The 16,580-nt window shown below is 32.1% G+C and overlaps 1 long non-coding RNA gene across 1 annotated transcript in view; it reads left to right on the top strand.

Annotated features, from left to right (window-relative positions):
* The first annotated feature begins 14,233 nt into the window (after positions 1–14,233).
* Positions 14,234–16,580, top strand: part of LOC143083401 (uncharacterized) — a 28,144-nt gene continuing 25,797 nt past the window's right edge. Inside the window, exon 1 of the long non-coding RNA XR_012980688.1 lies at positions 14,234–15,065. This is a non-coding gene — a long non-coding RNA (uncharacterized LOC143083401). The remainder of the gene's footprint in view (positions 15,066–16,580) is intronic.

Genomic DNA, 16,580 nt, shown 5'->3' with positions numbered 1-16,580 from the left:
CAGTTTAGCTTATGTGAAGTTAATACCTCTTTTCTGATCTATTACCTAAGGAAATTATTCCTTTGACTTTTATAAGGAAATTTTGTGTCTCTACTGTAATTGCCGCTAATTACATTGTTTGCAAAACCTTGATCTAAATTGATTGAAAAAGGAAATCTTTTAATTATCATTTATTACTGGCTTTAAAGGCATCCTTATTAGCTGAATCTTTAGAAATCAATGACTATATGTGATCAGGAATAAACCGCATACCTAATTATCAAACTGGAAATTAAAAAAAAAAAGACAAAAGAGAAAGGTGTTGAAACCGAAAAAAATATGGGTTCAAAAATAAAATTTACGGTGGATAATCTGAATGAGGTTCTAGGTTGGGTTTCTTTATTTACTATAATAAAATATTTGATTTGATTATTACTGTGTTCTCTATTCTTTAAATTTCATCACCGAATTAGTTTCTATTCTCTATTCTTTATTTGTCTGTCAATTTTTCTCCATTCTCTACATTTTTTTGCCCTTGTAAAACCCCAATTATACCCTCCTGAATCCTACCTCAAGTGCAATGACGGTTATCAACAAGGTTTACTGCAATAAACATGTTACTTGGGTACTCAGCTGTAATAATACCTAACAGTATACAAGTTTATTGCAATAAACGGAGCCGCGTGTATCTTGTGGGCACCAAGTTGTGAAACAAATTCATCTCCCATGCTATTGAGACTACCTGTCTTTACAGGTAAAATATTTGTATATTAGATACAATTAACGGACCTGTACCTGTACAATGTACCTAAAAGATGGATAAGAGTAATCACATTTGCATTTTCAAGAGTCGCCACATAAATACAATTTATTAACGAACTATAAACTGATTAAAAATAAAATCTAGATATGAATAGTTCTAACAAAGATATAAATAAATTATTTTCCTTTTTCCACTATTTCAATTTTGTTTTTAATTTATTTTTAATTACATCCGATACTGTTATAATAGTCTCAGTGATTTGGTGGTGATATATGTTGTCTGCTACTGTTAAATACGAAACTACGTTAAAATAACGTAGCTAAATATGTGGAGACTCACATTCTACACGATAAATCGGTAGTGACCAATCTCTTTGTTATAGTAGTTTCAGTTTATGCACAAGGTCAATTTTATTGGTGTATGGAAATATTTTATGATGTACATGTCAGTCCAAGAGGTTTTATTTTACCTTGACCTCATTTTCACGGTTAATTGATCAGTATTTTTTTTTTATCTGTTTTTCTTAAACAAGGAGCAATAGGTCAACTATATTTGTTGTATGGACTGTAAGCTGTACATGTCTGTGTTGCATCGTTCATCTGACCTTGAACTTATTTTTATGGTTCATTGGCAAATGTTTTGTTTTCTTGGTTAAGTCTGTTTCTTAGACAATAAGCAATAGGTCAACTTTATTTATTGTACTGGATGATTGTAAAGTGTCCATGTAATTCTCGTTTGGTTTATATGACCTTAATCTCATTTTCTTGAATCATGTTAAGTTTAACTGATGGTTGCAGCAAACCTTTTTATTTGAGAACTATCCATAATATCAATGGTAAGAAAGAAAAAAAAGGCGAGACATTTCAGTGTGTGCTGCTGCACTCTTGTTGTTTGTAAGTTAGCAAGCTATCATATGAAACATTGAAAGGCCACAGCTATGAACAATGCAAAATAATCAAAACGAGAAAATTATTAGCATTATTATTGTTTTAAAAAAGCAATAGACCAATAACAAATATGATCCGCCAACTACAGCCATTTTGCCAGTTAAACCTTTTTAGCCTACTATAAAATTGAGAATGGAAATGGGGAATGTGCCAAAGAGACAACAACCCGACCTTAGAGCAGACAACAGCAGAAGGTCACAAACAGGTCTTCAATGCAACGAGAAATTCCCGCACCCGGAGGCGTCCTTCAGTTGGTCCCTAAACAAATATATATACTAGTTCAGTGATAAAGAACGCCATACTCAACTCCAAATTGTACACAAGAAAGAATCATACCATCATAACATATATGAGAAGAACATAACCCGTGTCATGCCAACAACTGGTTTATTAATACTAAATGTGTTTAGTTCTTTTTTATAGTATATTAAAAATTCATAATGATATGAGCCAATATATTAATGTCAAAAGGGTACACCAAAACAAAGAACATTAAGAAATGATAAACATGTACATGCAATATCATAAGTCAGAAAAGAGTCTACTAAACTGGTCTAAAACCTTCGAAGAAGTCGGATTCCTTGTCTTTGCATAATGTTTGTGGTTGGAACAAACACTTTCTGGATGATCGTTTGTTTTCGAACACGTGCTCACAATTCGAAACAGAGGATTGCTGTACAACAATGAAGTAGGAGAACTGTTCAGTAGATAAAATAGGCGGGTCAATGAAGAGCAGATCTTTGGTGAGGTCACCGATTGTGTTAGACCCGGTTACCTCTTTAGAGTTGAAACAACGATTCAATTCTTTGATGTCTTTTTGGTATTGGTGTTGTGTTGTGAGTACTTTATGATCGCTGGTCTCCGTTTCCATAGAAACAAACGAGTCTTTTAGAATATTTTGGAAAGCACTATTACGTTTCTTGTCAGAATCAGGCGACGTGTCCATTGGCGACAGTAAGAAGTCATTGTCCTTGAAGCCATTGCTCCGTGGTATTTGAAGAATGACTGGTCCTGCAGAAGACGGGATGTTGTTCTTAGATTGACTGTTGTTTTGAAACGTCGGCGACCATTCTTTGTTGTACAATGGATTAAAGTCATCAACTAAGAAGTGATTACACATAGTGATATCGCTGTTCGAAAAATCCATGGATCCTAGAAAACAAAGGAAATTACATTATGAAAATGTACTACAAAATTGAATTGTCTTGAATGCATAAATTGTCGTCTCGTTTACATTTGTCAAACATTAAAGATAAATATCGCTAAAATTGCTCCAGTTACGATTTTTTCCCCACTAACTACTGAGTGGTCTGCAAGGTTTTATATAGTTTCACGCTTTTATCCGCAACGAAGATGTCGGTGCCATATAGTTTGACCCTTGTCCGTCAATCAGTCATTCCGTCATTCAGTCATTCCGTCATTCCGTTTAAGTTTTGTTCCGCTCCGCTCAGCTAATTTTTGTCGAAATTGCGGGCTTTGGACTTTGATAAATTGTTGAAAATCACAGTTATACGGACTTTTTTCTAAACACCTTCAGATATTGGGCTGAATTTTTGTATGTGAGTTAACCATGCTGAGTTACAGATCAAGTTTAAGTTTCGTTCCGCTCGGCTAATTTTTGCCGAAATTACGGCTTTGAACTTTGATAAATTGTTGAAAAGCACAGTTATACGGACTTTTCATCTAAACGCTTTCCGAAATTGAACTGATCTTTTTGTACAGGTGTTACCCATGATGAGTTACAGATCAAGTTTAAGTTTCGTTCCTCTCGGCTAATTTTTGCCAAAATTACGAGCTTTGGACTTTAATAAATTGTTGAAAATCACAGTTTTGATATGAGCATCACTGATGAGTCTTATGTAGACGAAACGTGCATCTGGCGTACTAAATTATAATACTGGTACCTTTGATAACTATTATATGGACTTTAAAACATTATACATAGTTTTTTTCTAAACGCCTTCAGATATTGGGCTAATTTTTTGGTATGTGAGCTAACCATTATGAGTTACAGATTATTAAATTAAGTTTTATTCCGCTCCGCTAATATTTGCCGAAATTACGAGCTTTGGACTTTGATAAATTGTTGAAAATTGCTTTCAGATATTGGGCTGAGTTTTGTTAGGTGAGTTAACCACGATGAGTTACAGATCAAGTTTAAGTTTCGTTCCAACTGTGCTAACATTTTTGTCATTAAAATTTCATCAGATTTTACATGTCTTTGGTTAATTGTGTTATGTTCTAATGTCTCGTTATTTCGGAGCAGTTAGACATCCGGGTATGATGAAACAAAAATACCTCTTCAGTGTCTTTACACAAAGCTAAGGCACTTAGCAATTTTGTCATTGAAATTTCAGTGGATTTGCATATTAATAATTTGAGTAGTATTTAAAAGTGTTACAGTAATGTTGTTCAAATATAAAGACAGCTACACTACTGGTAAACTTTGAGGGAAGTGTCGCAATAAAAAAAAAAAAAACTGTTTGCATATGGTCTAGTTGAAAAAAAAAAAAAAAAACATCATGCAACGCACAAAATATAAGAACTTGTGAGTTTGATGGTATAAACTATTACATATTAGCAATCAATAATCAAAACGATAGTTTTGCAATATTAAATAGTTTTAATCTACGTTTTAATATCCTTATTCAGCCCACAACTGACTTTAGTCCTATAACATATGACCTCGGGGGCATTATTCACTATTTATATTTGCTGTTCTGATATTTTCTTTTTACTATCAATGTGCCACCCGAGCGCATTCAAAAAAAATAAAAAATGAAAATATCAGTATAAAAACGTTAAAAATTGAATAAGAATGCGAAGTCATATGTTATAGGACTAAACTGACTTATCAGGGGAAGGGATGTGTATGTGCCTGTTCCAAGTCAGGAGCCTGTAATTTAGTGGTTGTCGTTTATTGATGTGTTACATATTTGTTTTTCGTGCATTTTTGTACAGAAATTAGACCGTTAATATTCTCGTTTGAATTGTTTTACTTTTGTCATGTCGATCCCTTTATAGCTGACTATGTGGTATGAGATTTGTTCATAGTTGAAGTCATACGTTGACCTGTATATATAAAGTTGTTAATTTTTGTGTCATGTTGGTCTCTTGTTGAGAGTTGTCTCATTGGCAATCATACCACATCTTTTTTATATCACGGCACACTTTCTGCGATTAAAAATATATTATAAAGATTTCACTAAAACGGATTGTACAGAAAGGGCATGTTACATCATAAAAATGAAAAATAATACTGCTCGATTACGTAAATTATTAAAGAGGAAGAAAAAGAATGAGCATTTTTAAAGTTTATTTTCGTTAAATTTTTCTATATGTACTGACAGATATATTAGAAATCGACGATACACGAGATGATGTTAAAACGTCAAGTAATGGCGATGATATGTGACAATATGATGTACTGTGTATAATATTTGTTTTTATAAGTGTGGACACAGATCAGGGTGGATAGTTACGCCAACAAGTTATTTTATTAATGTGTTTGCAAATGTCTTCACCGCTGATTTTTGGCATTTGTTGTTATCCCACCTAAATTTGTCTGAGCTATGCATATGTCTTTTTCGCATGATTATATGCTTAGCCGGATTTCTGATAAGTAGCAAAAGCTCATAATCAGCATAACTTTTTTTGTGGCTAGGATATATTAATTCTTGTTTGATAACCAATAAGTATTAGATAAAATACAAAGGTAACAAAGAAACAGGCCGGTAACAACCGTTGCCGGATAGTTTTTCTGCACGAGTAGTCAGGTCAAGGTCCGAGGCGATAGCCGAGGACCTTGACCTGACTACAAGTGTAGAAAAACTATTCGGCCTGTTTCTTTTGTTACTTTTGTTTTTTATCTGACTTGTACGACGTTTCAAGTAATAATACTTTAAGCAAGACTAAACATTTGAGAAACTTGGATAGCCATAAAGCAGTAAATGTAAGTTATGGTTTAAACACATTTTTTTTTTCATTTCCCTTCAACCGAGATTTTTTTTCAAGAAAAAAATCAGGAATCTAATAATTTGATAAAAAAAAAAGAACCATTTCAAGTAAAAGATAAATGTTGTACACATTTAAGTCTTTTTAAAATGCAACTTTGTAAAAAAGTAATATATTAAGGAATATTTTAGTGGTAAGTAAGATAACGTTTGATTTTTATGAATACAACGGAAAGCGGGGAGGTGGACGGGGGGATGCTAATTCATTTTAAAATACACAGGCTGTGATCTTTATTTTTGATGAAAAATGCAGGATGAGCCATTCAATCTCCCCATTCCCCCTTAAAAAAAAAATCGTAAAAATCGCGCGTTTGTTGCCAAATACATGAATTTAATATGCAGTGGTGGGGGTCCCGGGGGTTGGAACAACCCTTTTTTTAAAGATCAATGCATTTAAATGGGGACATAAAGTTGGAACCCCCCCTCCTGTTTTGTTCTGGATTTAGACATGGATCCGCCACTGATATAAATTCGATAACAATATAAAGTTATCAAAAGAATGAATTTCCTACTTCATTAGTGAATGAAATATTTATGAAAAAAATGGATTTTGTCTTAATATTATATATATTCAGCAATATACTTTGATTTTTTTTTAAATTCATGCTCGTCTCTAGATCTGCAAGTGTTGATCGGGATTAAACACGTGTTACTATATGATCCAAACGCAGCTTACCGCCCAAAATTGATGACATAAGTTGAATGATTTTCTTCTAGATTTGCTTCTTATTTGGACGTGTATTACATGAACACTTTTTGTTTATAGGATCAATCGTGCATTGGTGAGTTGATAGGGATTTTATCTTTTGATATTAGATTTGATTTTTATTTACTTATTTCCTGTCTTATTTTTATTGAAATGTTCACGTCAGTATCATCCTTTCTTTACTTTCAGCATTGTCCAAAATACTATTCATGTCCATATATTGAAGAAAACATTTATTGACCGAATATTTTGCTTCATAAAGGGGGCGGTATGTTCTTTTTTTAGTATATTAACTTTTTACTTTTCAACGCCATCACATTTAAAAAGGGAGGTTCCAACTATATGTCCCCATTCAAATGCAATGATCGGCCAACAAAAAGTGGGGTTCCAACCCCCCCCCCCCCCCCCCCCCCCCCTTGGATCCGCCAATGAGCACTATTAACGGTATTTGAAAAATCAGGAATCATTCAAAACATTAATTTGTCATCTGCTTGACCATAATAATTTTTTTCTCATAAAATTTGGGATCAAAATAGCTATTTTAGGAGAAAACCATACCCCCCCCCCCCCCCCCCCCCCACACACACACACTATTGAAGTTAAAGTGTACTGATGTGAATAGTATTTAACTGGAAATGTTTGAAAAAAGATATTGATGCTAACGTAAATATTTTGTTCAATAAAAAGACAGGAAATAAGTCGGTGAACCAAAAAGTTCAAATTTAATTGAAAGTTAAAGTGCCCATGAACTCACTGATTATGCACGAGTGATTCTATTCATAAAAAGTGTCCGTGTAACAAGTAAAAAGAGTCCGTGTATCGTCTAAAAAGAGTCCGTGTAACACCCGTTAATGTACTGTTTTTCTATAGCTCTGCGGGGGGCAAAGTCGTACAATGACAATTTGTATAAATACGGTCACCGATCTATTTTAATATATGAACACCTCATTTCTTTCTAATTTTATATATCATGAAGCAACATGGTAATTCGACAGTAATTCGACAATAATCCGTTTGAAATCATTTCTATTCAAAATTTATTTTGAAGTGTACTCAGAATGAGTCGTTAATAAACATACCTGGTCTTTCTGGATTGGGTAAATTCTTTGGTTTGTCGTAGCAGCGTTTGAATGAAGAACGAAAATTTTCGCTTTTGTTGTTAAAAAAGTTTGAGAAATTGTTTAGAACACACGGAAGCCATATTTCCGCTTGTGTATACATAGTTAACAAAACATGTATCATTTGAATGATTAATCGAACCGAAAAGGCAAATGAAGGAAGTTTTCACAAGAGGTTATATATTCTGGTACTTACATACTAACGTTAATACAATAGTCCCATAATTATTATTAAGATTGAAATACATTAACGAAGGAGTAATAATTTGCATGGTAGCGTGTTAAATGTAAAAACAAATGTTTTTTTTTTTTTGATTGAAGAAGCCATATAATTATATTTATTCTTTTCATGATATAAAAATAACCATGTAAAACTAATTATTTTATGTAGTCAAAACGCATATTTGGGATAATTTTTAAAGTCAATTTTTATATAATTATTATTTTTTGCCTATTTTCTCTGTTCACCCATAATCCTCTATTCTTTATATTTTACCACCCTTTTTTTTTCTTTCTTTATATTTGTCATTTATTCTGTACTTTTTGTCTATTGTTTTCTATATTCTTAAAACCCATCAAGACCTTTATTTATTATTGGATTGGAGCATATATTTCATTCTTCTTATCACCCTTTCTTTTTTCTCTTTTCCTTAATGATCTTGAAAGCTATTTTATTCAGCATGATATAACATGTTTAGAAAGGGTAAATGAATACTGTTTAAATGAACTAGGCATTTATATTCGAATTTTCTAGTTATTATATGCTGATGATACAATATAATTTGCCGAATCAGCTAACAATGAACAATTAATGTTAAAGTTTGATGAATACTGTGCTGATTGGAAACTAAATGTAAACATTGATGGTGTTTGAGAAGGCGAAGCGTACAATAAATACTTTTAGTATAGATTCATATAAGCTGCGAGGAGTTACAGCTAACCGACAGTTATAATTACCTGGGATTACTAATAAGATACAATTGTAATTTTAATTTATCAAAGAAAAAACTTGTTGAACAATCACTAAACGCAATGTTTGCATTATACTATAAGTTAAGAAATGTAAACATCCCTGCAGATCGACTATTTGAATGTATGGTCGCTCCAATTTTACTTTATGGGCTTGAAAGTTGGGGTCATGAAAATGTTGACATGATTGAAAAGGTGCACTTAAGTTTCCTAAAAATGTAAGATCAGCAACACCAAATTGTATGGTCTATGGGGAAACTGGCAGATAATATCAAAACTATATATTTTGTCAAGGCTAGTGCAAAGCAGTAGTAACAAATTATCTGGGATTTTGTATCAGTTAATGTATAACTTACATAACTCAGGCCAATACTCATTTGAATGCTTATCTTCGCTGAAACACATTTTAGATGATACAGGATTTTCTTTTGTCTGGAATGCACAGGGTGCTATCAAAAGTTCGGATATTAAAAAAGAAATAAAACAGAGATTGATTGACCAGTTCGGACAGAGTCTATCTGCTGATATGACAAACTCGTCTAGAGGTGTATTTTATGCTTCATACAAAACAATGTTAATATGTTTAGAGCCATATTTACTCAATCTTAAAGTGGCAGATCGATACATCTACAGTAAATTTAGATGTTCAAATATCAAAGTTGGTCGGTGGGAAAATACACCAAGAGAAAATCTTGTATGCTGTCATTTCGATTCAAATACAATTGGTGACGAATATCATTATTTTTTGTCTGTTCCAATGAACAAATTATATCTTTACGAGAAAGGTATATACCTACATGTTACACAAAAAATCCTTTCCAATTGAAATTTACTGGTCTATTATCACACTGTTACGTGCCGGTGCTAAATAAAGTGTGAATGTTTCTAAGACATATTGAAAAAAAATCAAAATACAAAGCATGTTACAATAACTTCATATCCACGTTGCAATTAAGAATTTTGGAAACAAATCAACCAAATATGGTTTATTTCAATTTTATTGTATGATGTATTTATTTATTGTGTGTCTTGCTTGTAGTTGTGTAAGTATATTATGTACATTTAATTGTAAATGTATAATTGGTATCCTCTTGTAGCACCATACATGTGCCTAAGTTGAAATAAATGGTCTTGTCTTGTCTTGTCTTTGAATTGAAGATGCCCTTTACAATTTTATTCTTTTCGTTAAGATTTAAAAAAAATAGCCATGAAAAACTAAACATTTGTAATCGATATAAAACTTGAATAACCAGAAATAACTGCAATGTTATTTGGAATATTCGTCCGTTTTTGTCCAGAATTAAAGTCTGTGACTCAAACAAGAGCTTGACGAAACAATCAATATATCCAGGTACATAATAAAATCAAAAATGTGTTTTTAATCACTTTAAAAATAACTTATTTAAACCTATTGGAAATGTTTTTTTTAGAAATTATAAATTCTGACCGTAATGTAAATACAAATTTGAATTTAAAAATTACACTTCGGAACAAAATAGTTAAATACATGAAAAACGGCTAAAAATACAGTGTATAAACATGACAGATTTATGTACATTTATTTAAAGGGGCATTAGCTACGAGACATAAAAAGTATTTGATTGACTGATTCGAATGATCAACAAAATTTCATTCTAATACAGGACAAAACGATTATTTACGTGTATTTTTAACATATATCATAAAATCAAACTGACATAGAAAAATCTAATTGCAGGGTTTCTTCGCTATCCATATATTTATGTTTTTATATGTTTTCAAGTTATATACATATGACCGTCGATAATCTAGGCTAAAATACACACGAAATGCTGACACATATTAGCGAGCCCATGCATTGTAAATTGTTTATTTCAGACTTTCTTTAAATTGGACATACGTTTTAGTATGTTTTAATCAAGTATGAGAATTTGAGTCAAATCGGTGATCATGATTTGTCAACTTATGTCCCTTAAATGTAAACTGATTAGAGCTGTGAACTATGACGTAGGAATTTTGGCTTTGGTTTAGCTTTATCGGAAGTATTATGTTTATATTTTACCACCCGTTCATTTTTCCCCGGCTTTTATTCTGTACTTTATTGGATTGTTTTTTATACCCTTATTAATTGATGAGATGTAGCATATTTTCCCTTCATTTTAAAATTGAATAAGCCGTTTTCTATTTTATTCTTACGTGACAATTTTAAAATTTCAAAATTTACAAATTTGAATTTGTAAATTGGACGCACAAAAACAAATCCCTAATATATTAAACTTTTGTACAATATTTACTATGTTATTGTATTTTATTCATTTGTTTTTTTCACGCCTTCTCCGATATTTATTTTTTAATCCTTGTCATACTATCTTCTCTTTTACTATACATATACTGTTTATGAGACTTTATATATAATAAAAATCATCCTTTCTTGTAGGAAGCTGAACAGAACCATACACAGTTTATAGTTTAATTATCAATATGTGATTATTTTATCATTCTGACTGTGAATATTTTTATACTAGTATTTTTACCTGTACTTTACGTTACACCTTTATCTTTATTGCAATGCAGTATTTTTTTTATATATCTTAAGTATATATATATAGCTCACAAAATCATGCATTCCATATGGAAAAAAATCCATAACACAACGGACCGGGGGGGGGGGGGGACATATTAATTAATCAACTATCCATTCGACATGATTTATTTCCTTTTAACATTATGTTTAAATACAGTTGTACTTAAATTGATTCTGAAGACATACCTAAGTTTTGCTTGTCTTTTTGTATTCTGTAGGTTCTTTGGTTTATTATCTTCGTTAACACTCCGATTTCACTATGGTTTGTCGTAGAAAAAAATTGAAGCATTTAGCGTTTCTATTAAGGTTTCGTTATATATAGATTGTTCTTGTTTGATGTTAAAAAAGCGAAAAGTTTGAGAAATTCGTAGGTAAACAAAGAAGCCCAACATTCGCGTGTGTGTATACAGTAATCATAACATTGATTATTTAATGATTAATCAACCTGAAAAGACAAAAGAAGAATGTTTCACCAAAGTAAATGTTTATTATACATGTATACATGAAATAACAACTCTGTTTTCAATGAAAGTTAATTATATATTTGTTCTTAAAGTGATGAAGCCCTACAACCATTAAATTCATTTATGATAATATGGAGAAAAAAAAAAACCATTCCTGAAATGATATTTCAGATTTCAGTTAAAATAATAATATTTATTACTAAATTGAAGCTAATTTGAGCAAAATACGATTAAACATTTTATGTAGTATTAAAATAATCAGTACCGAGCCAAACAAATTGAGATATGAAACAATGTTAAAATGTGTAACCGTAGAAAAAAACTGCAACATATTCTTAAAAACGTTTTGGTCTTTTCATCAACATTCTATTTTTTTTTTTATCAATAGTGGATTGGGAAACAAATCATTGTAAATTATATTAATCCCTGTCCACTTTTCGGGTGCTTGTGGTGCCTTGAAATCTACAAGGGTGTCTTTTACGTGCAAGAGGTATTGCATTCTCTTAACACAGGTCAGCCATTTATCGTCCCCTTCCAACGGACTATCATCGTTTCCTCAAGAACATACTCGCAAATGGTGTCAAGGGAGAGCCGAAAATTTGGTACCTGAAATTTTGAAATACTGAATAAAATGTGTTTACATCGAACAACTAATAAAAAAGAATAACTGGAAATAAGATAATTTGAAAAAAAATGAAATCAAATTCATTGTCATATTTTGTAGAGTGTTACGAAATTTGGCCTTTGCGGCCCAGGATTGAATGTTAGTCAAGTTGGAACTTATAAAACATATGGATCAACACTATATTGCAGTTCTTATTAATGTTTTTATTTATGTGTTTGTGTTTTGTTGTTGTTTTATTTGTTTGGGGAGGAGGGGCGGGGTATTGGTTTTATAATTTTAATTTACAATTTTATTGACCGTTCTATACAAAAATAAGGAGATATGGTACGATGGCAAACGAAATAATCATCCATCAAAGTTCAAATGAAGTGCCAGTGTGGATGTAAGGAATTATATGCAACTGTACGTCCTTCAACAATGAGAAAACCCCATACTGTAAAGTCGGCTATAAAGGCCCCGACATGAAATATCTGAAAAAAAAACCCACTTGATAAAAATTACGGCCTAATGTATAACCATGGAAGTATTATATTGTCAATATAATACTTCCATGATATAACAAAGCAATTTACAAAAAACAAACGTCATCGACATGAACCAACGACAACTGTCAGTTTAACTTCTTTTGTTAACCAAGGCACTGAATTATTGGGGTCGTAGTTCATACTCTCCCCTTTTTACCAAAAGATTTCAATATTTGAATATTTGAAAAACTGTCACGGTCATTTAATAATCTGTTTTGCGACTATGAGAACCGTCTGCTGTTCCAAATGAAACAGTCTTTTAAATTTCCTTGTTCAGGTGTTAGAATCTGGATGGGAGTTTACTGAAAAGAAACTAATGGATGAAACCAGAAAGAATCGAAATGAAGAGTAACAGGGGTGCTAAAATGTATGTAATAGATATAATAATGGTCAAATCATATATTTAATAGGGATCAATAAAAAACATATAAAGAATAGCAAAAATTAAAAAAAAAAAAATAGTGGACCCCCCCCCCCCCCCCCCGATCTTGATCCTCAAGAAATCAAGCTAGACTGTTATGAGTTCTTACTTGTATGAGGATGTGGATGGTATTTACAGAATAGCGAAAAACAAATAAATAATATACAAATACGGACAAGAGAATAAAGAACTACCGGGATTCAGACGAATTTAATTTTTGGAAAGTTCACAAAGTATTTGAAGTGGAAAATTTTCCTTTTTCTCAATATACGAGTTGAATATCTTCCAAATTTCTTTAGAACTACTCTTTTTTAAGACATTCATCTTTTTTTGTCAATTTTCCTTTGTCTATTCATAAAAGTTTTCATTTGCCTCTTATATTCACATTCTGTTTTCTTCATCTCTGTTTTTTTAAACATGCTTTTTTTGCGCCTGTCCCAAGTCAGGAGCCTCTGGCCTTTGTTAGTCTTGTATTATTTTAATTTTAGTTTCTTGTGTACAATTTGGAAATTAGTATGGCGTTCATTATCACTGGACTAGTATATATTTGTTTAGGGGCCAGCTGAAGGACACCTCCGGGTGCGGGAATTTCTCGCTACATTGAAGACCTGTTGGTGACCCTCTGCTGTTGTTTTATATTTGGTCGGGTTGTTGTCTCTTTGACACATTCCCCATTTCCATTCTCAATTTTATTTATTGTATTTATATCTTCATTTTGCTACCCTTGTGTCTTTTTCCTCTACATAAATGTTCACTAATTTTGGTTAAAAAAACTGTCTCTGACCTTTCTTTTTATGTTGTTTGTAAGTAAATGATCCAGAAACACCCTTTCATCTGTATCCGCAATTAAACCATTTCCAGAGCTAAGCCTTTCCCCGTTTTCAAGCCATATCCATTCTTATATCGTTATTACGTCAAGCCAATAATTTATTATTGTCAATTAATTCACAGGTTCTAAATAATATTGGACAATCAGTATACTTTGTAGAATAATCAAGAAGTGAAACAGGCAATCAGGATGCAAATATATTTATTGAAAATAGAGATGTTTTTTACACGAATCTAAAAATCGATCTTTCATACCTATATATCTATCATTATATATATATATATGGACACATTTGCTTAATTGTCAGAAAAGCCAATACGTGACACTCTGCTCATTCTTGGCAGAATTTTTACTAAATACTGGTTTTATTATTTTGAAATAAGCAGTAGAAGGAGAAGACCATCAGAAAGTTGGAAGGATATACAAAAATAACCTCATGTAAAACTTTTCACCGATTTCGATGATATCGTAAAACTCAGCCAGAATGTTTTGATTTTTTTTTCGGAATACGGCAATGAACAATTCAACTGTGTCAGAGATTTGCGATTACTGTCATGTCGATCTAACAAAAGCAGAACTTCCAGTTCTTTTGATACTTACTTTACTTTTTAATAGTGTAGCCATATTTGTATTATTTAAAATACGAAAAAAGAGTGAGAAAATCAACCATTACTTAGTAACAACGATAACTCTCAATGACTTGTTTTCAACTTTGGTCTTTACAGTGATGTGGATTGGAGGGTGGATTAAATGTGGATGCATGATGACTCAAGCATTATGCTCTATTTTTGGCTGGCTTAGCACAACCGCTGTCGTTTGGTCGGCATGGATTGTGATCGTCATGTCCGTCACGCGCTACTTAGCTACCGTAAAACCGTTATACTACAGATCTCATATTACGACATTCAAAGTACAAACCGCAATATATGCAACATTAGCGCTAACGCTACTCCAGTTGATGTTCCCGTTTTTTGGAGCAGCTGCTGCACCGTACAAATATTACGAAGACAATTTTATATGTGCATACGACTTTTCGCCAGGTTCAGATGGCGCCAGTCACCGTGCTCTTCTTGGAATTCTCAGTATGGAAGGATTACTCGCATCTTTGGCCACTATGTATTTTAATATTTCCATTGTATATGAGGTAAGGTCATGTTTATTTTTTCTTTTCTTTGTTTTGATTTTTTTTTTAATCTTCAATAAACCTTAAAACCCAATTAGGACGAAAAACGCACACACAGAAATGAAATAAAACACATTCATAAACTTAACAGTCTTAACATGGTCAAACAATTTGACGTTACTGTGTCAAGACAAAATCAATTGAGTCAGAACTACTTTGAACCTCAGTTTCCACAAAAATAACGACAGATGTAGGAGGAACTGCCATTGAGTAAGTTATCTATTCTTTATATTTAAGCTCTCACTAATGCTCCTGTATATCAAAGCCTTCTATGTAGCCAACTCACCACAAATAATCAAGTATTACTGATATCAGGCCAGTGAACGTCGTGCGTTTTACGCATTTTTGACTTAAAAAGTGGATGACCAATAGAATAAAAAATATTCAATCCTTTCAAAATTATGTTGGTGATATATTATGAAAATAACAAATAGTCACTTCTTTATTTTTTTTAATTTCTAGACCATCTTTCTCTATTCTTTATATTTCAGCTCCTAATTATACGGTTTTATTATTTTATTTTACATTTTTTTCTCAATTATGTTACTTTTGGCCCTTTTGGCCCAATAATCTCTATTCTCAGTAAACCCTATTCAGACCCTCATGCCATTATGAAAAAAGTAAAATCACAAAAATACTGAACTCGGGGGAAAATCAAATCGGATAGTCCCTAATCACATGGCAAAATCAAATGACAAAACACATAAAAAACGAATGGACAACAACTGTCATATTCCTGATTTGGTACAGGCATTTTCAAATGTAGAAATGGTGGATTTAACCTGGTTTTATAGCGCTAAACCTCTCACTTTGTACGACAGTGTCCTCAAATTCCGTTTTATTCTAGCAACAGTCGCACAGTTTGCATTGATAAGACATCTTATAAAGAAAATCGTTGCGTAAAGCTGTGGTTTATATATTATTGTAAGTTTAAAAATGGTATTTTGACATATTTCCGTATCACTAAAAACAAAAGAATGAAGTCATGTAGTGGATAGGTATAAAACCAGACAAAATCAACATGAAAAGGTATCTATCAAGTCTTAACCACGTCAGCTAGACTTTTAAAAAAATATTATTTGGTAGATTTATAATAACTTTGTATGTAAGAATATTTAAATGAACAAAAATTATCTTATGGTGGCGCCTGGTTTTCGGCTGTATCGTATTTTAACGGCATGTCATATTTAGATATAATATCTTAGGACAAATCTTATGACCATGTTATGACTATCATAGCATATGTCATAGAATATATATCAAAGCTGTCTGAAGAGAGTCATACATGTGATGCTCTTATGTCTGTCATTAATTAGAATGAAATTCAAAACAGTGTGGCTGTGGCCATTGATTGACACATTAAATTCATACATTGACTGGGACAATTTAGGTGAACGTTTGTATGTAACGACCATTGCTCACTGTGTACTTTTTAAAGACACTTAAACTATGGGGGTCACCAAAGGTTCTCAACAC

The sequence above is a fragment of the Mytilus galloprovincialis genome, chromosome 7 (genome assembly GCF_965363235.1).
Source record: "Mytilus galloprovincialis chromosome 7, xbMytGall1.hap1.1, whole genome shotgun sequence".
NCBI lineage: Eukaryota > Metazoa > Mollusca > Bivalvia > Mytilida > Mytilidae > Mytilus > Mytilus galloprovincialis.
Note: the sequence above shows the minus strand (reverse complement) of the source record. Positions and strands in the feature narration are given on the sequence as shown.